Source organism: Triturus cristatus, chromosome 2_2 (assembly GCF_964204655.1).
Source record: "Triturus cristatus chromosome 2_2, aTriCri1.1, whole genome shotgun sequence".
In the NCBI taxonomy this organism is placed as follows: domain Eukaryota; kingdom Metazoa; phylum Chordata; class Amphibia; order Caudata; family Salamandridae; genus Triturus; species Triturus cristatus.
This window is the reverse complement of record NC_140582.1, coordinates 608,798,556-608,821,558: the sequence shown is the minus strand read 5'-3', so window position 1 is coordinate 608,821,558 and position 23,003 is coordinate 608,798,556. Positions and strand designations below refer to the sequence as shown.

Sequence of the window (23,003 nt, the reverse complement as noted above, 5' to 3'; positions counted from 1 at the left end):
GGACAGGAAGGAACGGGTCAATAGAGTGGTGCCAGAGTTGATTGGAGAGGGGGGAGAGGCGATTGTGGAACCTGAAGGGATTGTGGAGTGTTTCGCGGAGTATTTTCATAGGGTTTATTCCTCTGTGTCGGACAGGCCGCCCGAGGACTCGTCTGATCTCCTCCGTGATATCGAGTTGCCCTGCCTCTCGGACATAGATAGGGACGATTTGGATGGCGACATCACGGTTGACGAGGTGACGGGGGCGATTCGCGCGTTGAATTCGGGTAAGGCCTCTGGACCGAACGGACTGCCGATCGATCTGTACAAACTGTTCCCGGATAGGGTCGCCCCTCACCTGCGCGCCATGTTTTTGGAGGCGCGGGGAGATGGGATCCTTCCGTTGGATCAGCGGCTGGCGTCGATCGTGGTCATACACAAAGAGGGTAAACCCCGAGATAGATGCGCCTCCTATCGGCCCATTTCACTCCTCAACGCTGAGCCGAAAATTCTGGCCAAACTCCTGGCTACCCGTCTGATTAGGGTACTTGGCGATCTGGTCCACCCGGATCAATCTGGCTTTATCCCGCACCGAAACACAGAATTGAACCTTAGGCGTCTTCATGGCGTCATCGCCAGGGCGGGCACGCTGCGTGAACCGGCTGTTGTGGCATCTCTCGATGCCACGATGGCCTTTGACACGGTGGAGTGGGCATATTTATGGGCCGTGCTGGCCAAGTTTGGTTTCGGTCGCGGGTTTGTGAGTTGGGTCCGGTTGCTGTACGAGGGGCCACTAGCGAATGTTGTGGTGAATGGTCGGGCATCTGCTCCGTTTCAGCTTGGAAGGGGTACTCGGCAGGGCTGCCCCCTGTCGCCTCTGTTGTTCGCCCTCGCCCTTGAACCGTTGGCTGCGTGGATACGTTGGCACCCGGATATACGGGGCCTTCGGTGGTCGCCTGATCACGAGGACCGTATTTCGCTTTATGCCGACGATATCCTGCTGTATCTTGCCTCACCAAAGAAGTCACTTATAGTGGTCTGTGACGTACTCGCATCGTTCGGTAGGAACTCGGGGCTTGTGATTAATTGGGGCAAATCGTACTTGTACGTTCTTAGTGGCGAGGTCCCACCGATCCCTAGAACATGTTCGATACAGGTTGCCCAGCAAGGTTTTGTGTATTTGGGGATTTTCATATCCATGGATCCTGTTGTGCGCTATGAGAGGAACCTGCTCCCCCCCTTGGCACGCTTGAGGCGAGATGTTGAAGGTTGGCGGAGGCTGCCGCTCTCCCTTGTTGGGCGTGCGGCCCTGTTCAAAATGATGTCTCTTCCCCGCTTCCTCTACGCCCTCCAGAACACCTTGGACTGGGTACCGGCTAAATACTTTCGGGAGGTCGAAGGCCTCCAAAGGACGTTGCTGTGGGATGGGCGGCCGCGAATAGCTATTTCAAAGTTGACGCTCCCATGGTACGATGGGGGCATTGCGCTCCCAGACATCCGACGGTACTACTGGGCCACGCAGTTGAGCGCGATCAACCATGGGTTTTACGGCCCTGCCCTCAGCCCTGGGTATGCCATGGATAGGTGGCTGCTGCGCGGCGGCAACTACTACAGGGCGTTGTATTCGCGGTCCCTAGACTCGTCCCTCACGGGGCCCACAGGTGTGGCGGTGCGCGTATGGAAGATGGCGACCGACTCGCTGGGCTGGAAGGACAGGCTAACCCTCGCTACCCCATTGTTTGAATCGGAAAGGTTGGGAAGACTCTGGCATACGAAGGGCTTTGATAAGTGGGATCTGATAGGGATATCCAAGGTGGGGGATGTGCTGCATAAGGGGAGGGTGAAGTCTTTCGAGGAGTTGCAGACTGAGTTTGAGCTAGGGCCTTCAGAGTATTTTAGGTATATCCAGCTGCGTCACGCCCTTCGATCAGTCCTAGTGGAGGGTGAGAAGGTGCCGGAGTCCTCTCCCCTTGAGGACCGAGTCCTTGATGGTCATATGCCCGAGAGCACGATTTCGCTCATATATAAGAAGTTGATAAACGTCCGGGCAGACTTGCTATTGGGGCTGAGAGAACAGTGGACCAGGGATGGACTCGAGTTGGATAATGAGGACTGGCAGTCAGCGGTTTCTTCGCCTAAGGAGGTTGCGATCCCGTCGCGTCTGAGGCTGGTGCAGCTTAAAATACTGCACCGGGTGTATGTTACGGGGCCAAGGCTGGTCCACATGGGATTCTCGGAGGATGGCCTGTGCAGAAGGGGATGTGGTATGGTGGGTACTTTCCTGCATATCATTTGGGAATGTGGGGTCATTGTGGAGTTCTGGAGGAGAGTCCATGCAGTTATGGGGGAGGTGACGGGCATTGTGGTACAGCCGGAGGCGCGGTGTTGCCTCCTGAACGTTTGGGGGCCCACTGATCTCGATGAGGCACAGACCCAATGGGTGACTCTGGGTAACATGGTGGCTAAGAGGGATATCGCGCGATTATGGGGCTCCTCGGGTCCCCCTACACTGACCGCGTGGAAGGAGAACATGGATTGGAGCATGTTCAGGGAGAAGACGGTCTACTGCTCTAGAGGTCGCCCCCGGAAGTGGCATGCCATCTGGGGGCGGTGGAACCAATACAGGGGGGGAATATGTCTTGCCCCGGATCTGGAACCTCCCGAGGAACAGCTTTCCCCCTGACCTACCTTCCAGCACAGTTTGGTTTTGGTACCTGTTCTGGGCCTCTGCTGTTCCCCTTCTTCCTCCACACACAGTCTTATACTTAGTAGATGAGTGGGGTCCTGCCTCCCCTGGGGGCTTTCGCCATGGGATTTCAATGTTCTGCCTTGCTGGGGTTTGTTGTGTGTTTTTTCTGTGTTTATTTAAAATTGGACCTTTGCATTACTCTTCGTACTGTATCAGGGACGCATTACTGTATCTAACTTGCAATGCTGCTGAACCTTCGGGCTGTCGGCTGAATAGCTGTGTCCTGAATTTCGAAATAAAGCTTTTCAAAAAAAAAAAAAAAAAAAAAAAAATAAAATAAAATGGTGCTGTTTCCCATTTCGAAGCACTGGCTATTCTGACTGGAATGAAAGTGGGACCACAGGGATTCGGTGGCACCATGTTAATTGGCTTTCGCACAGCTGTGAAGCTGCCAGCTGTGACTTTAAGACTACCTCTCAGACAGCTGATGCTCCACACGAAGCAGAAAACAGGAGATTTTACCCAATATTAAAAGGAGTAAGTTCTCGAGGCAGCTTTTGCTGTTTTTACCCCAGCCTTTGAGTCAGCCTAAAAGCGGATGAATATAGTGTGTTTTCATTAGGCGAGACTGTGCTTTAAATAACCATCAGTGAGTGCGCTTCATCCATCCAGAAACCAGTGTACAATTCACAGCGCCTGCAATAAAGGGCCGACTGCTTTCCAGATGGGAACTCGTCAACTAATCTAACGCAACACCCTCACAACACCCTCTCTCTGGAGGTGCCGACGGAACCATGATCGCATATCCCAACAGCATTAAACACTACAAAGGACAAAAGCAATAAGAAAAGTTTTGGGTTACAACTCCCGGCTAAAACGGCATCTGCAAAATACATTAACAAGCAATCACAAATCTGTAACCAAAACAAAAAGTGGGTCTTCCATGATAAACACAGCCAGAAAATCTAACAAAATTGAGGGGGGCTTGGTGTGCTATCAGCGAACGTGGGCTGCAGTTCTTCAGTATCGATTTCTGTGCATAGCCATATTCTCCTGGCCCGGTCACCTTCCTCCATGAAAATACGATACATGTCAACAGGTGGCCCAGTGTTGTGGGGAGACTTTAAGCCTGTCTGGTGTTGTAGCCTTCGGCACCAAGCATGGTGGGACTTTTAGTTTCACTCCATCCACTGCACGTGTGGCCTACAAGTCTCAGGTTGCACATGTAGTTGGTTCAAAAGCCCGGTCAGGCTCAAAGTCAGAGGTCCGTTATTACCTTTAATACCTTTATTACCTTTAATAGCCTGTTAATGGTCTGACACTGGGGGGTGGGGGTAGGGGGTCTTTTCTCCCACCTAGAGGTAGCCAGAAAGTGGATCGCACTCACCAATAAAGTGTAAAAAAAAAATGAAACAAAGCACAGTGTCCCTGAACCGGGCGCCACGCTAAACATTCTAGTTAAAAAAATGTATATAAAAATGTGCCTACCGACTAATGAAGGAGACAATGTAACGTCTCAAGAAAAAGATCCAGCCCTGATGGGTGGGCACAAAAGGAGACAGGGCGGTAACAAGGAGGGACTAAGAAGCCTCATTATCATTCGAAAGCCAGCATTTACCAAAGACAATGCCACCAGCCAATGAAAAGTATGGACGGGGCTTCCAAGGCACTTCCACAACTAACCCTACTACAATATGCCTTGCAGAGCGAGCAGCGCATGCGCTGCAACGCTAGGCTCGACCTAAAAATGTCTCTGCTTCCGTGTCTCTCGTTATATATGGGGTGTGCCGAGGATAACGCTTGGAGAATGTGCACGCATCCTGTGTTTTGACAACTTGATTGATGTTTGGTCGTTCAATGGGCATTGGGAGAGGCAGGCGGTAACACTTTGATAAATTGATGTTAACGGAGATTCAATATCAGGATTCTGTCAGCACGTTTTAATTTAATCTCAGGCATTTCGTCTTCCGAAAATCATGTACAAGAGAGTACACATAATGTAAAGTAATCTCGAAGCAAGGTAGATCCGCACTATAAGGATGTTGGATTAAATAAAGACACCCTTCATAGGTTGCTTCTCAAAAGTTATCAGAGTAAATAGGCCTGGTTTTAAAAAAAATAATAATAAACGGCGTCTTTTTGATTATATGAGTCATAGCTGTCAAGGTTTCAGATGGCTTATGTGTGACATTTGCATAATTTCAGTGTAATAAGTGACATTCAACAACTATGACTGACACTTTCTAGCGAGCAAACTCAAGCAATGTAGACAAGGGAAACATAAATATCAGAGATTACACCAATTTAAGCAACGAGAAGCTCTAAGAAAGCCTTAAAACTGTTGCAAAGCACCAGAAATGGAAGGGCAGTGTGACCCGACTATACAAAACAGGAATGTGAGAGGCCATACTGCATGAAAATGAGTCTCATCGTCCATTACCCCCGCTCACCCTACCTCCCCACAAAAACATGATAGATCTTCCATGGTGGACTTAAGCAGAAGCTATTCCTCCCTCTGCATGAACTGTTCATACTGTGCTGAGAAGCCCCTGCACCAACCGAGGCAAACCACAATAACAAATGCTACTCTGGAGCTCTGCTGTCTCATGCAGGCCTCTGTGCCAGCAAGCATTGCTTATCACAATACAATATGATTGCTTCCTGGATAATGTTTTTGCGGTGGGCGGGTTGTGTAGCTTTTAGCACAACTTATCCCACAACAAGAGACTGTTCACACATCATGCAAACATTGTACATCAGGCCCAACCTCTCTCCTGCAAAGCTTATCTTAGACAGATCAATTTGTTAACAGTTAATGAGGAAATGTGCCACATAAATTGTCCGAAAAGTAATAATTTTCCAAAAGAAGTAGCAAAGTGGAAATATTTGCAATTCTTGGCAAGACGTTAGATTTTCAACAGCCCTACACAAAGGCTCTGAAAAATCCCTTTACAACTGCACGCATAGCTGCTTGGAACATTAGTATCACACAAAAACCTTGTTGTAAAGGCTGTTTCCCATGAGAGAAGTGTGTGCTGTTCCTCTTCTAAAGCCACCGCCCCGTTTCTTATTTTTTGCAGTAGGGAAAGCTGTACTACTACTGTCCATGTTGCACCTTTGTTGTGTTGTAAAGCTCAATTTGAAACTTTCCTCTACCCAAAAGGCAAAACCATTCATATTGCCAATTCTCATTTTAATGCATAATGAGAATGAAAGAGTGAACCCTCACAAAGTATGTAAGCAGAGTTTACTTTTAGTTTTATGTGTGAAACAAGCACTTACATTATGAAATGGCCTAGATGACTTTGTAGCATTTTTAAACATACCTGACAGGTGGTTATGCATCATATGTAACACCTTCAGCAAGTTCAGGCATTTGACCAAACATCACTTTTCATTCTGGAACTTTGATTCCATACAAAAAAGTGTCAAGGCAAAATTACAAGCCCCACAATGCAATATGCTGAATGCAGATATATCTTAGTTCAAATGACACAGTGGTGAAATGTAAAATTCCATTTTATTCCTGACTTTCTGTCTTTTTTCTTGTGAGTTAAACAGCTCAGTGAGTGAGAGGGCAGACATAGCCTTTCAAATAAAAATAGGCACAGTTCACTGCTAATGGGCTAGCATTAACACTCCTTTGGGGAAAACGAGCAGACAAAAAGACATTGTTTACCAGAACAATGCAAGCAACAGAGACACTATGAAATGAAACATAATGTGCTGACATTCTGCAGGTGCTGCCTCGCGAGGTCCGACAGTGATGCGTGACCCTATACTAAAATGCATTCTCACACATTTTTGGCTCCTCTGAAAATTGCTCAAGGTTCTTTGACTTCAGCATGCCTCATTTGGTTTAATCATTCTGCACTGCCACAGGCAGAGAGAGCTGGACTCAGAGCAGAAGTGAAACCTGCTCTGGACCAGTCCTTGTTACAATTGTTGTGTCCTGCTGGACACGTTCTAGTGTCTCAGCAGACACAGAGTTTGTTAACCACTCACTTGGGGGAGTGGGCACACATGCACCCCACACCCATCCATCACAGGCGTCATGAGTGACGTGAGCCTGTTAATAATAGGGCCCGGGTGCACGTGCTCATGGCCAGTTAAGCAACTACCACCCAGTGACTGTGTGCATTATTTAGTAGCATGTGGGCCTCGGGCCCACAACACAACATTGGCGACGAGAGGGTCTGACCCTGCGTGCCAGCTGGCCGTCGCGCTGTTGTGCCCAGTGCAGGAATCCTAGCCCGAGCTACCCCTACTGCCAGCATGACTACGAATATGGCAGACCTCCAGCGAGGCCTAGGCAAGAGTGGCTGCCTTCTGCCGTACGGACCAACTCTAGACAAGAGTGAACCGTACGAAAATAAGGTGGTACTGCAACCAGCACCGAGCGCCCTGAACGCTACGAGTTCCTACATGCTGCTAACCCACAACTTGCCATAGCACCCCTCAAAATGTGGTGTTCATAATGTTGACTCTCCTGCGACTCCAGCTACATACAGAGGGCTGCTGACAATAAACGCCCAAGTAAGCGATTAGGGCCATTGGTGTGTAAAAGTTAAGCTGCCCTGCTGCCCAGCGTGATGGCCGCAGGGCCCCCATTTACCTCGTCGGAGTGCTGGCGGCAGCGAGGGTAGCCTCTCCACTACACTGCATGTGAGTGCTGCATGCCCGCAGTTCTAAGACAGACAGCCGGGGCAGGAAAAGAACAGTGCTGCAGTGCCACATAGTGGCCATTCAAGTTACCGCACCTGAACACAGCACACAGCCTTAAATATAGAGACCCCCAAATGAACACTACAGTGGTGCACAAAGGTGTCCTGCTGCCCAGTGTGACATAGCAGAAAGTGCCTGTGACCTTATCTCACACAACGGTCCCATGACAAGATTAGAGATGCCCCTCAGTACCATCACACAAACAGCCTTGCAGTTGCTGCATTAAACAGAAAGCTGTTGGGCAGACACATGTACCTGCAGGTAGAAAACTGCTCTCCATCTCCCATACTGCAGCAACAGACTGTACACCCCAGTGAGAGAGCACCACACGCTGCCTGTATTTCTAGAGAGGCACCTCGGAAAGAGACTGTACACTACCGCACCGAAGCCCCAAGCAGCAAGAGAGTGCTGACCCCCAGCAGGGAACTGCAAAGAGCACAAAGCTAATCTATCCAAGAACACCGTCAAGTGGCCAAGCTTAGCCCAGCACACCAAATGGGACCAATGGCACCAAGCATGGAAAGAAGAGCGAGCCTACAGGGAACCAGCCATGGGCACCCTCAAAGAGACAATGCATGCCAGAGGCACTGCGCACCGCCAGAGCTCCACAGAGCTAAGAGGACGGAAAGACCTAGCGTGGCCCAAATGCAATGAGGAGAGCCTCTACATCTCCACTGCACCAGTGAAACCCCACAGTGGGCCAGAGATAAGCAGGGGAGTGCCCCAACACTGCCGTAAGACTACGACATACATCTGCCCATTACTGCACGTCCATAAGTGTCAAGCTGCCACCACTGTAACATGGACAAGAGAATGTGGCACGACGCCACATCATGGAAGAAGAGAAGTGTCCTCCCCCACACTGCCTCAAGACGGAGTCACTGGCGACCCAAGACAGGCAAGAAAAGAGTCTCACACTCCATGTACTAATCTGCCACCACCCCATGTTCCTTCAAAGACACGCACCACATGGCTGGATGCCACTTCGCACCTGAAGCAAGCAGCACGTCACGCAAAGTGACCAAGCATGGCTGAAAGGAGGCAGAATTGAATGCCATGACTGCGCAGCCTCGAGGCACAAGCATGACGCCCTTGAGCAAAGAAAGTAACTGCCACCCTGGCACCGGGAGGCTCCCTGGAGAAGAAACACAGAAGTCAAGTGACTGTGCGTCACTCAGCACCCAGGAAGAAGAAGAGAGAATGGCAACTGGACGTCCCACCCGCATGGTTCAAAGACCGCTAAAGTTGATAGGCCCAGTTGGCCTGATTGGAGAAGGTGCATGCGACTGCACCAGGAAGAAGAGTCGACAAAAAGAGTGACAATCCTGTCACCATGAAGAGCTGGACAAACACAGGTGTGCTAAGGAAAACAAGAGGAGAAGCACGAGGTCTCATAGCACCACAAGCCAAGAGCACACCCAGAGACACCAGACAGCCACCAAGGCGGAACAACATCTCTGGAGACAGGCCTCTGGGAGATCCAAACGTAAGCCGCAGCAAGCACGAACTTCGTCTCTCCCCAACGCTTCCCAGTGGGACCGTCCATCCCCAAGTGTCGGCAGTCGAAGTCGGACCGCAGATGCCAGAGGTAAAAGAACAGCTGCAGCAAGGCAGAGACATGTAGCTGCGACGTCCCTCCAGAAACCTCCTCTCCGAGAAGATCGTCACCATCTGTCGTCCTGGCCCAATGGCAACTACATCATTATTGCCACGTGCATGTCACCGCACTCAGCAGGAAAGGTGGAAGTGTGACTGGATGGTCTACCCTACGAATAAGACAACCGACCAAGTTCCGGAGGGGAAGTCGTGAGTGGCCGGGCTGGACGCTGAAGAGAACCCGAGCTGCTAAAGGAGCGCATCACGACACACCAACAGCCAGTGGAAGGGGTGACAACCAGAGAATGAACTGGGGACCGCCCAGCGGGAGACCAGGAGTAAGCTTCAAGCCTGCGCAAACAGAGTCTCATGCCTCACGTTTCTCAGCGTGTTCATCACTCCACTGTCACCAACGTCTGTAGCCCAAGAAGTCCAAGTGCACGGGTGTTACTGCCTCCCCAAAGAAAATGGAGGCGCCTGGCCACCCCCTACCTCAGGTGAACGACTCAAGACTGAAGGCCAGCAACCATCAAGGCAAGCCATCACCAACTGTTGTCCTGATTCACCACCGACTAGCAATGCCATCACGCCAGTCCTCGTCAAATGTGTCAAAGACTTCCATCTCGAGTACCAATAGACTGGAGTCCTACACTGTTGCTTAACCAGCTGACAAGAAGATCACCTGCTAACCTGTCTCACACCTGAACTGAGGCAGTGAGAGCATATCCTGACCAAGACTCATCCACCCCTGAGGTTTGTGCGAGCGACTGGGTACTGGCTCCTTGGTGGTCTTGCAGCTGCCCCCAGTCGGCACACACGCAGCCCCAGCACAGCTCACAAGCAGTCCTGTGGCAAACCCGACAAAGGGCCTCCCCAGGCGGGAGAATTGGACTTGATATTGCCCCACCAACAGGTTACCGGATACAGCAAGGTAGTCTAACAGGGGCGTCAGTCCATCCCGCAACACTTTCGTGAACTTTCACCATGGACTCCATCCATGCTTTTGACGCATCCAGTTTAATGAACTGTTAGTACCCACCACTTACCATCCTCAATGTCAGTGAAGTCAGCCACCTCAGACCAAAACACATGGTTCCACTAGCACGGTATGAGAGTGCAGCTGACATCTCCAAGCCAGCGTTCGTGTCCTGAACCACTCAGGTTAAATTATGAGTGCCCGCCAAGATCGTCCTGCTGCATTCAGAGTCACCGGTCCCTGTCTGCTGTCTTCCTGCTGCCTTACATGAGAAGCTGATGGACCCTGTGGTGTATAGTCAATTGCTTTTTACCCCTACAGGTTGGACTAGTGATTGCTTTGTTTTCATTAAAATTTGGTAGGAATGTTGTGTCCTGCTGGACACGTTCTAGTGTCTCAGCAGACACAGAGTTTGTTAACCACTCCCTTGGGGAGTGGGCACACATGCACCCCACACCCGTCCATCACAGGCATCTGGAGTGACGTGAGCCTGTTAATAAAAGGGCCCGGGTGCACGTGCTCGTGGCCAGTTAAGCAACTACCACCCAGTGACTGTGTGCATTATTTAGTAGCATGTGCGCCTCGGACCCACAACACAACAACAATGAATGGCTTGTTAAAATGTATGTGCCTGGCACGTCTGGAATCAACATCACAGTGTCTTGTGAGAGGCACAAAGATTGAGGAACAGCCTCTAAGAGCAACTTTTTTCCAGTCAACTTGTCATTCTTGCACAGTGCATGAACTGTGTACTGAGTCTCCTATATGTGTCTGGTAAGTTCAGTGTTTGAGTGGGTGCGCTTAAAGGAGCACGATTAACAGCTCTGGTGTAGAGGATTATGGAAGGGAGAGCTCTGCACAGTGACTGTTGGTGGGTAATAAATATGTTCAGACCACATGCTCATCCAAACACTCCTCTAATCATTGTCCTTTCTGCAGAGAACACGAACAAATGGTAAATCCTTCCCTTATGGTATTCCATGTCAGTGAGGCAGTCCCTATTTACACTTCACTTTTTATTTCATTTACGTTCTTTAAGATGCTTCTTCCAGATTGTGTGTTTCTATATTTTTTTATGCACTGTGTGATTTTTGTGTAGTGCATACTGTGAATGGAGTCCTTTCTAGATGTCTAGGTAGTTCAGGTATGTATGACGGGCACGACTGAGAAAGCTAGGGTTGAGACTGAAGTCTATAAACGTTTCTCACAGTGCTTGTCAATGGGTCAAAGTTGTTTCAACCAAATGCTCATCCAATCTATAGCCTCTCTGCAAAGCTCACAGTCACATATGTGACAATTGTAATTAATATTGTATGTGAAGGAGTGTAAAGGTGGTACACAACTGTTGAAATACTTACAGTGGGGTAAAACCCCTCTTATGCAGCAACCACAGTTCTACTCAAGCTGAAGCCACAAGAAAACTCTAAATTATCCTGTGTTCACCCCTCGGGTAGCTTGGCACAGATCAGTCAGGCTTAACTCAGAGGCAATGTGTAAAATATTTGTGCAACACTTCAAACAGTAACACAGTGACAATAAACCACAAAAGGTTTACAGTCCACAACAGAATTAGAAAAATAGAACAATTTTGTTTTATAAATGAAACAAGACCAAAATGACAAAAAACGAATTAGTACAAATGGAGATATTGAATTGAAAGTTTTTAGAGAAAATAGCCCCAAAAATCACAAAGCGCCATTTGCGGTTATCTGATCGCTCTGGACCTGGACAAACTCACAAGTTCAAGCCAATTGCGATAGAACGCAGGTCATCTGCAGGGACCCAGTTAGTACTGCCGAAAAAAGTACCTCCAATTCTGCTTTAAAGGAGCATTGCGTGGATCCGCGTCAGAGATGTGTCGCACAGCCAAAGTGATCCTTTGGTTCCAAGATGCAGTGAGGCTGCGTTGCAGGAGTCTGCTTCATCGAGAATCTGGGATAGGGCAAGCAGTCAAGGAGATGTGTTCTGAAGAGTTACGGAGTTCGTCATCGTCCTCGAGGCTGCCTTAGAAGAGAGATGTGAGGGCCTGCGGCGATGATGCATTGTGCAGTTGGGGCGATGCAGCAGTTACGGAGAGGTGCAATGCAAAGCAAGTCTTTGCGATGGGTCTAATCCACTCAGCAGCAGCAATGCGTCGTTTCTGCTCTGGTTTGCGCCGCACAGCAGAGGAGATGCTTCAGTTCTGCTGGATCCAGAGAGACTGGTAGAGCACCTTAAACCCACTTCCAAGGGTCCAGGAACGTGGTGACACCACTTTGCAAGATAGACTTGCAGATGGCAGAGTCCAGGTGCAGAGGCAAGGTTATTGGAAGACGGTTATGCCCCTAAGGCTTCAGATCAGGAGGCCAGCCAACTAGCCCTTAGACTCACTCCGGTTTCTGGGTTAAAGAGATACAGGTCCAGTCCTTCTCACCAAGAGGAAGGCTGCAGGTTATCACAACAGGGCAGCTTTTCCTCCAGAACAGCAATCCAGCAGAGTGGCAGTCTTTTCGGTAGTACACCAGTCCTTTTTCATTGCAGAGTATCCACAGGTCCAGACGTTTAGTGAAGTGGCTGTGTCTGCGGTCCAGTGTATATACCCAGTTGTGTCTTTGAATTGGGGAAGACGCTTCTAGAGGTTTTCCTTTGAAGTCCCTAGCCATCCTGCCATCCCTGCCCTGGCTCCAGACTAACAACAGGGAGTATGCAGCCCTTTGTGTGGAGGCAGAACCCAGCCCATTTAGGTGTAAGTGTGTTTGCGCCCAGCTTCCCAATCCTGCCAGTGATGGCCCATCCAGGCACACCTAAGTTCCTTATTGTCTGTGGCTGTTTAGGAGGAATACAAAAATCCAAACTGTCAGTTGCACCCAGTCATGTGACCAGAGACAGGCTACAGGCACTAAATGTAAATGGCTGAGGCAAGAAAATGCCAACTTTCTAAAAGTGGCGTTTTCAGAATTGTATTTTAAAATCTGACTACACCATAAGTTAGGAATTTAAAGTGTGATTCCAGAGACACCAAACATGAACTGGTTGTCTCTTCCCATTTGGAAATTACACTTACAAATTGTAATAAGGCAACTCCAATGTTATCCTATGGGAGGTCTTGCAGTAGTGAAAAACAAATGTAGGAGTTTTTCACTGCCAGAACATGAAAAAATTGAAAGCACATGTCCTACGTTTTAATACATTGCACCATGCCCTCTGGGCTGTCCAGGGTCTACCATAGGGGTGACTTATATGTATTAAAAAGGAAGCTTTGGGCCTGGCAAGAGGTTTATTTTGCCAGGTTGAAATGGCAGTTTAACCTGCACACATAGACTCTGTTTAACTGACAGCTGAGCTTTGTGTATTACTCCTAGACAGTCACATGCAATAGGGAGCTTAAATGTGTCTGGATCGGCAACCACGGCAGGGTGGGAGGAATGAGCTGGGCACAGCCCTACTTACACCTGAATAGGCTGTGTCCTGCCTCCATGCAAAGGGCTGCATACCACCAGTAGTTAGTCTGCGCCAGGACATGGAAGGCAGGATGCCAGGGAACTTCCAAGGGAAACATCTAGAACCTTCTTCCCCACTTCAAAGGCACAACTGCATATAAATACTGGAACTCAAACACCACCACTTCAGTACACTTCTAGACCTGTGGATACTCTGCCAGGAAGAAGGGCTGCTGTGCTGCTGAAGCACTGCTGCTCTGCTGGACTGCAATCTGCTGGACTCCTGCTTTGCTGTGCTGATGTCATAAGCCATCGGGAAGAGGTCTGAGAATACATAGTAGGTGATTCAGCGAGGGTGACCTTTGACGAAAGTGTGACTATAAGGCTCTCGCTCCACTCCTACGTAAAGTTAACATCCCATAATTAGGAAATTTATGTTAAGATGGGAGAATCTTGACTGAGCAGACTAGAAAAATTAGTGATCTGGTATTGTATGCGTGAAGAAAGTGCGCATGTGTAGAGATTAGATAAACATAACAGGATCACATAGGGTCCAATTTGGTCCTGAAGAAAGCCCCGGACCTCGCAGAGGGCCAGCTAAGGGCTGAAACATGTCGACCTGACCTGATATGGACATGAGAACCATAACAGGGCCTCAACTGTCCCATTTTGCTTTTCAATCATCCCTCCTCCACCAAATAATAAAGTCTAGAAAGGTATGGATAGTAGGTGGTAGGGCTCTTTATTGGACACTCGCTTCCCTTGCTTCCCTTACAACAAATCCCCCTCAGCCCTTAAAGAGGGGCTCGCTCGCCATTAGAGAATGCTTTGGCGAACGCGAAATGGCCAATGATGAAGAATGACACCCAGGGGATGTATGAGGCCATACCATTAATTTTTATGAATGCCCATAGAACTAGAAAAGTGTTATGCCAGTAAGTTAAGGTTCACCCACATTAGACGGAATGCCTATATAGCAGGGTGATTCAGTCCATAATTAGGGCTTGAATAATAAGGGCACGTTTTCATTGAGTTCGATGTCACAAGCCACCTACCTGGATCCCAGATGATTCCAGCAGGGCGGCAACACTATTTCCCAAATCCTCCGAGGCTTGCCCTTGGTTTACAGGAGGAGATACTTCTCCGGTGGCAAATCCCAGGAGGAAGGAAGGGTGTTGAGATGGAGAGAGCATGTAGAGTCAAAGATGCTGTGGCTCGAATTCTCAACAGCAATACTGCAGCAGGCATTCACACTAGTCTGATGAATGGTACCGGCAGATATGGTACCTATAAACAAACAAATAATAAGGCCTTAGTCTAGTATTAACTCTATCTTTTAAGGTGTCACCCCACAAAAGCTTTTTAAATCTCAAGCAACCTTTAGTTTTGATGTTTTATTTTCATTTAGATTGCTCCTTTATCAAAACGTTTGTAACTGTAGTGAGTATGATTTCAGCATCAAACCCACAAGCAAATTTGGATGGGGTTAGCTTCACCCAAGTCCTCTCTGGCAGAGCCCTACCAACAGTATGTATAAGTTGAACAAAGACACTGGTTGCCTTTGTTTTGCAGCACAATGTTATGACTCAGCTCAGGGTGTGGTAAAATCAAGTCTGTTAATGTGTCTCTCCTTTTCTTCTTGTTCTTTTTTCAATCTAGCTGCAAGACTAATGCAGGACGTTCTTTGAGCTGAGGTCGCAGCAATAGTATCAACGGAGCTGGAAAGACAGAGTCCTGGAAGCCAGGAAATGGGTAAGTGGCAGGCGAAGAGGCTGAGCTAAGGGGCATTCTAATTGTTTGTAACAAGTAACAGGTGCAGATACTTAACTTGATGAGGCTGCCTTCTAGAAGGTTCTTTAGAATGTACACAAAGGTCACATTCTAATTGCTTATAGCAGGGAACAGGTGCAGGGGATTAATTTGATAAGGGCTGTCTTCCGGAAGGTTCACGTTGTGGTCATCTATGCCAGTTGCTTGATGCTTATTCTGGTGGATTTTCTGGATGCTTCCGTGGTGCCTGAAACCTGACCTTGCATATGCATGGTAAAACGTCTGTAAAAGCCTTTTTAAGTAAACCATGGAACATCAGCTGTAAGTCGCCAGTAGTTAGTTCTAGTTATGACCATGTTTCAATAAGAAATGCATTTTTTGCTGTGCCTATAACTTTGGCGCCATTTGTTGAATCTTCATGAAATTTTCTCCAAAAAGTGCTCCTGTGATTCTTGTTGCACATGGAAAGTTTGGGGGGATTCGTGAATCAGGGGTTGAGAAAAATGGGGTTGAAAAAAAGAGTGCATTTGCAACCTTAATTTCCATAGAAACCTGTCAACACGACTATAGCCCGAACCACTGAATGGAATTACACCACATTTCGCAGAAAGGTAGGTGGTGTTATGCAGATTGTTCCTTTTGTTATTTGGTGCAAATCTGTTTAGTAGTTGTTCAGAAATGTAAGAAGAAAATTATGGTGATATCTCTGGCCGCAGATATTTCGTGAAAAAAGACGAGCTCATGCAGGGGAATGCACAGCTCTAATTGGCTGCCAACACTTCAACCACAAAGTGTTGGCAGCCATCTTAGGACTCGGCTTCACCGAGTCCAAAGAAAAAAAAAGTGAAAATAAAGAAAAGGGGGTAGGGTAGGAATACCCTGACCCCAAGCCATGGGCTCGGGGCCCACTAGGACCCCGCTATGGCATAAAAGAATAACAAAACAATATGCAGCAAAATCGCAATAAACGCGTATTTGTGGCACATTACTTTTTTTTTTTAAGTGTGGGCTCTGGTTCTTGCTTTTAAATAACCCCTGGGTGGGCCAGGCCCTCCCTACCCTGGAGACCACAACCTCCCCGGGGCTTTTTATATTTGGCTTGTGGAGACTCATGGACCCCTCCGTGCCCTATTGACCACCACCCCCCGGGGCAGGCCCTAAATTAAGAAAGGAGGGGGGCCACAAGGCCTCTCCTCCTGGAGCCATATGTGGCCCTAGGGACTGCCAGCCCCCAGGGCTGGCTCTAGCAATGTCACGGAGTGCCCACCCCCGGGACATTGCAGTTTACTATGGCTAAGCCATAGCAAACAGTGCTCCGCTTTCAGCAAGCGAGGGCAGAAAATGCTCTCGCTTGCTGGAAGCGTAGCAGTTCTGTTTCCCTGCCAATTGTAAAGCAGGCAAAGAAACAGACAAATTGTTTTGGGCACCCACACTACAGGTAGGGCCCCGGGGGTTAGGGCCCCGGGCCAATATTGGACCAGGAGGGGAGCCACACAGCCCCCCTTCCTTGTTTTAAGAAAAAAAAACATTTGATAAAGGGGCGGGCCCTTAGGGATGGAGTCCTGGGGCCGAAAAGAGCCCGGGAGGGAGACGGAACAGCCCCCCTCCATGTTTAAAAAAAAAGGGGCAGACCCTGGGGGATGGGGTCTCCGTGGCTGAAAATGGCCTGAGAGGGAGGCCGCTCAGCCCCCCTCCCTTTCAATTATATAAAAAAAAAATAGTTGGGACTCAGGGAAAGGGGTTCCTGGGGCCAAAATCGGCCTGGGGGGGGGGGGGGGGGCATGCGGCTCCCCTCCCTTTTTTTAGTAAAGATTTTTTTAAAAGGGGGCAGGCCCCAGGGGATGAGGTCCCCGGGGCCCAAAATGGTCTAGGGAAGGAGGGCCACGCAGCCACCCTTGCTAAAAAATATAGAGAAAAAAAGCCGGCACCTTGCTGGATGATGTCATCAGCGATGTCACTGACCATGTCATGAATGATGTAATATGTGATGTCATCAGCAGTGCATTGCGGGGGCGCGACTTATAGTTAGCTGAACTAACTATAACAGCAGAATTTCTCTGGTTTTGTACAAGTGCAATGTCCAACTAACTATAATGTCCCTGAAACCTGTGGTTTTTCAGTGAATTTCTAAGATCTTTTTAAATGCTAATTTCTAAATATAACGTCTCTTAAACCTATTTTTTTTTCGGTGAATTTCAAAGGTTTTTTAAATGCTAATTTCTAACTATAACGTCCCTAAAACCTGTGGTTTTTTCAGTGAATTTCAAAGGTTTTTTAAATGCTAATTTCTAACTATGCCTACAAAGGTTGGACATGGGCAGAAAGAGGAAGAAAGGCGCAGAAAGAAGCAAGAGAAATGTAGAAAGAGGCAACAGACATCCAGAAAGATGAAGAAAGGTGCAGAAAGAAGCAAGAGATGTGCACAAAGAACCGACAGAGGAGCAGAAAGAGGCCTTGTTGCAAAGTCATCCTGTGCCCCCAACTTTTTGCTGATGGGTACTGGTGGTAACAGACTCTGACTAACCAGGCCTGGAGCCAGTGCTATTCTGAAAGACACTTAGAATACAGTGAAAACTCCTACTTACACTAAGGTACACTATGGGTTGGGGTACCCCTGTGATTGGGATGACCTCCCCTGTAGGGCCTTAGTACATAATAGGGCAGGGGGATTAAAACTGCCTCTAAGTCAGAGGTACAGAAAGATGCTTCTTTAAGTAGTAGTCACGTTTGCAGAGTGGAGGAGAAAGGTTGCTGGGCCTCCAACCAGCGTTCAGAAATTCCACTGCATAGGACTTAGAGGAGGTACCAAGAGGGCTTCTTGGCCCCCAAAGTCCCTCAGGAGTAAATTGGACTTCATCCCCCATCCCATTGCCTGCCAGGAGGCCCATTTGCAGAGTGGTGGAGAAACGGGGGCATGTCCTCCTTAGACGTCTTAGCAATCCTACTGTGTGGGACTTACTATAGGTAACAAGAGGGGTAGTTGGCCCCCAAGGACAACCTTGGGGTTCTACTACCCCTCCTATTACCTCCAGTAAGTCCCACACAGCAGGATAGCTAAGTTGTCATAGCAGGCCACACCCCCTTTCCCCACCACATTGCAAACACACTTCCTGGCACGCTCTTTGATGGGGATTGAAATCCCCTTCGCTGCTGGGGGTCCTTAGGGGCAAACTAGCCAACCTGATACCTCAAGTATGTCCCAGATAGTGGGATTGCTAAAAGCTGGACACAGGCTATGAGCCCTTTCTCCACCACTCTGCAAACACCCCTCCTGGCAAGTTCTAAGTTGGGGGATTAAGTCACCTTGAATCCTGAGGGTCCCTGGGGGCCAACTAGCCCACCAGGTACCTCCAGTAAGCACCACACAGCTGTATAGCAGAGAGGTGGTCCGAGGCCACGCTGCAAACGCGGCTTCTTGCGTATTGCTGCTCGGAGGATGAAGTCCACTTGTGTCCTGACATCCGCAGTACACAAGAGGACCTCATCGCCTCACCAGCAGTGTACCAGAAACCGTGCTTGCAGAGTGGTGTAAAAAGGGGCGTGGCCTCGGACCACCTCTCTGCAACGCAGCTCTGTGGCGCTTACTGGAGGTACCTGGTGGGCTACTTGGCCCCCAGGCACACCCAGGATTGAACGGGACGTAATCCCCAAATTTACAACGCGCCAGGCGGCGGTTTGCACACTTGTTATATCAGGCCCCTCCCCCTCCCTGCACCACTGTGCAAACGCGCCCCCTGGCACATTGTAACTTGGGGGATTAAATCCCCTTGGATCTTGAGGGTCCCTGGGTGCCAACTAGCCCACCAGATACACCCAGTAAGAACCACAGAGCTGCCTTGAGAGAGGTGTAAAAAGGGGTGTGGCCTCAAACCACCTCTCTGCAACGCAGCTCTGTGGCACTTACTGGAGGTACCTGGTGGGCTAGTGTGCCCCCAGGGACCCTCAGGATTGAAGGGCACTTAATCGCCCAACTTAAAATGCGTTAATGTGCCCGTTTCCACAGTGGTGAGGGGGGCGGGGCCTGATGTGACAAGTGTGAAAATGCGCCCCATGGTGCATTGTAAGTTAGGGGATTAGGTTCCCTTGAATCCTGAGGGTCCCTGGGGGCCAACTAGCCCACCAGGTACTTCCAGTAAGCGCCACAGAGCTGCATTGCAGAGAGGTGGTCCGAGGCCACGCCCCTTACTACACCTCTCTGCAATGCAGCTCTGTGGTGCTTACTGGAGGTACCTGGTGGGCTAGTTGGACCCCAGGGACCCTCAGGATTCAAGGGGACTTAATACCCCAACTTAAAATGCGCCACGGTGCGCGTTTGGACAGTGGTGAAAGGAGGGGGCGGGGCCTGATGTGACAAGTGTGCAAATGCGACCCGTGGTGCGTTTTAAATTGGGGGATTAAGTTCAAGGGCTCCAGAGGGGAAATCCAAACAATGGTATTATGTTTAGGGTAAAAGGCGCTACTAAGGAGAATAGCACAACAAAATATCAAGATGTGACATTCAGATGATGGTGCTTAAAGGTGAGGAGAACCACCAACCTCCCCAAAATCAGGCCTAAGCCAACAAAATGCAATGACACTCTCCAGCACACGTTGCTTGTAAATAATGCTTTTCTTTTAACAGTGCATCAAGTCAGCACAATTTATACAAAATAATCAAAATCCATTTTTCTCTTATTTTGGTTCTTTTAATGTGTAGATCTTCAAAAAGCCTCCAACAGCCGAAAACTGTTGCGTCGCATACAGAGAGGTTATCCCACGACTTTCTCAAGGCTGTATAAGTATAAACACATAAAATAGACCAATGTACTTTTTACAAGACAGTTGTTACGTCAAGCCATTCACCTGTGTTTCCGAATGCTCTTCCTTGATGACGTATATTCCCCAAATCCTCTGGGAACTGACAGAAAGGCAGTATTCTATGATAACACACTGCCGTCTCTAAGTGCCCGGGGGAAAGGGGGATTGGGGAAAGAGAGAGAGAGAAAACACGAGACTGGCACAGGTACCACGTCTTCGATAACTCTGAAGGCTCCTCTAGGAATGTTGGGATGGGTTTTGGGACTTGGATTACCAAATAGGAATGCCTTAAACTTCTGATAAGGACCGATGTTCTTGGTGCACTAATTATGTGCAAATTATATTCACATGAGGGAGAATCTCTGTGTGTAACACTTTGTAGTCACCATTTCCTTATTTGCGACTCTTTGCCTGTGCTTTTCTCTTTAAAAGGCCACATTACTTTGGCTCTGTAATACACATTAAATAAATAAAAGCATAAAATAAAACCCACAAAACAATTAGGCAATAATAGTGAGCTGCAATCTCTGAGTTTTCTTTCATGACAAAACTAAGCTCCAATGACACTAGTTTCCTGTGTCCAGTTTTAGAGTCTACAGTTTACAAGCACCGCAAACTTCTTAGATGAGCCCAAAATGTTTTTGTTCCAAAAGATGTCTTGCATTTAGCCACAAGATGGCGCCTTGCTCTGTAATACACATTAAATAAGTAAAAGCATCAAATAAAACCCACAAAACAATTAGGCAATAATAATGAGCTGTAATCTCTGAGCTTTCTTTCATGACAAAACTAAGCTCCAATGACAATAGTTTCTTGTGTCCAGTTTTAGAGTCTTTATGGTTTACAAGCACCGCAAACTTCTTAGATGAGCCCAAAATGTTTTTGTTCCAAAAGATGTCTTGTGTTCAGCCACAAGACGGCGCCTTGCTCACATTCTTTGTCAATAAGAAACGGTTTAACTCACCGATTACACGAAGATGATTCAGGTTACCTGGGTTTTTGAGTTTGTTCAGTTTTTCTCACTATTTTCTCCTGTGCTTTCTTTCTAGGATTCTCTGTACTGGAGCTCCAAAGACCGGAAGGAATTCTCTGGAACTGGAGAGGAGTCAAGGGACGCAGATCCAGCTGACAAGGGCAGAGACTGGAACCAGGAAAAGACCTCTTGCCGGCTAACGGGAAGACAGGTGAGTGCAGAATAGCAACGACGCTAAGCAGGGAGAAAATGCTGGAGTGAATTTAAATACTCTTGATGCACGTCACGTGTATGCATTAGCATACTCGTGTCCTCATGTTTGACAGATCACACGTGCAAGAGACTGCCAGTGAGCAGATTCATCATCATACTCATTATTTACACGTTTTCTGAGCTAATACCATGTGCAGGAAGATTACTAATGATTTTGCATACTCATAACTGTTTGTTCTGATCTTGGCACGTGTCTCTTTGGGTTTTTTAACCATTTGTGTAACATTGTAATACACCAAATAAAACATGCTGTTACTATCTTGGGAAAGTACTAACAATGCTTCTTATTATTGTATTTAATATTCTGCGATACTCAGAACTACCAATATCATGGCACTTACTACTGGGGTGGGCGGGCATAAGGAATTGCAATCATACCCATAACAGTTCTCCCCCCAAAGGTTGTCTTACTGGACGGGGTTTGTCATGATGGAGGGCATGAAAACGGCGAACAAACTAGGGGGCATTCAAATTAGAGGCAGGTTCCCAGGATCTATCAGAGGCATCGTAACCTTTCCAATCAAGTAAACAATACAATTTGCCTTGTATTCTCTTTGCATCTAGGATACGTTGTATTTTGTATTCAGGATGATCATTCACTATAACTGGAGGGGGGGGGGGAATGTCCTTACGAGTTAGTGGATGATATGGTTTTACTAGGGACACATGGACGACAGGGTGTATAGTGTACTCATCTGGTAATTGCAATTGAATAGAAACTGAATTCAAGACTTGTTTAATAGGGAATGGGCCAATGTATCGTGGTAGTCATTTTTTAGGGCCGTCCAAACGGATATTTCGGGTGGATAGCCAAACTAAATCACCTGTTTTATATGTGGGTTCGGGAGATCTGTGTTTATCAGCTTGTAATTTTGCAGAAATCGTATGTTTTGCCAGACTATTTCGTGCCTTTTCATGGATATTTTGTAGCTGCTTTAATCTTTCTGAAACGGAAGGCATGGGATTAGTATCTAATGGAGGTAGTATTGGAATTGAACGTGGATGGAAACCGGTAAGGAAATAAAACGGCGAACATCCCAAGGCTGCATGAATGCTGTTGTTGTATACGAATTCCGCTAAGGGAAGTGCCTGATCCCATTGGGAAGTTAACGTGGAGGTTAAACAGCGTAGAATTTGTTCCAAATACTGATTAACTTTTTCAGTTTGGCCATCTGATTGTGGATGGAAGGCAGAGGACAGCGCCACTTCAATTCCTAGTTGTGAACATGTTTTCCAAAATTTTGAGGTGAATTGGGGGCCTCGGTCAGAAATGATTTTACTCGGAAGGCCATGTAATTTACCTATGTGCTGGAGAAAGATGTCACTGAAATTCCATTGCTGTGGGCAATTTCTTTAAAGGAATGAAATGACTCATTTTTTAGAGCAAGTCTACAACTATTACTATGGTGGTATAGTTATGTGATTTTGGCAAGTTAGTAATAAAATCGACGCTAATGGTATGCCAAGGTATTGTTGGAACCGGTAAAGGGTGTAATAGTCCTGCTGGGGCTATGTGTTGTGATTTATTGCGAGCATAAGTAGGACATGTTTTAACATAGTCTAGCACATCTTTTTGGATGTTTTACCACCAGAAATTTCGCTTACATAATTCCTGGGTTTTTTGTGTACCTAGATGCCCAGCCATAGCTGAATCGTGGTGCCAGGTTAGAATTTGTTGTCTTTGTGAATTCAGTGGTATGAATAATTTGTTATTATGAAAAAGATATCCATCCTTTTTTGAGTTCTGTGGGTTTTGTAACCATTTTGTACTGTCCATAGCTTGAGATGCCTTTTTAACGTCCTCCA

At 47.7% G+C, this 23,003-nt stretch overlaps 1 protein-coding gene and 1 long non-coding RNA gene across 3 annotated transcripts in view; one reads left to right on the top strand and one right to left on the bottom strand.

The window, feature by feature from the left end:
* The window catches only part of MSMO1 (methylsterol monooxygenase 1), a 116,566-nt gene that overhangs the window by 89,714 nt on the left and 3,849 nt on the right, over positions 1 to 23,003 (bottom strand). Inside the window, exon 1 of one of the 2 annotated variants that reach the window (XM_085641788.1) lies at positions 20,943 to 21,114. The exons of the other annotated variant lie outside the window; for it this stretch is intronic. The gene's annotated coding sequence lies outside the window, so the exon portion shown is untranslated. Of the gene's footprint in view, positions 1 to 20,942; positions 21,115 to 23,003 lie in introns of those variants that run through there. 2 annotated transcript variants of the gene reach the window in all.
* Positions 21,022 to 23,003, top strand: part of LOC146862576 (uncharacterized) — a 276,686-nt gene continuing 274,704 nt past the window's right edge. Inside the window, exon 1 of the long non-coding RNA XR_014978153.1 lies at positions 21,022 to 21,135. This is a non-coding gene — a long non-coding RNA (uncharacterized LOC146862576). The remainder of the gene's footprint in view (positions 21,136 to 23,003) is intronic.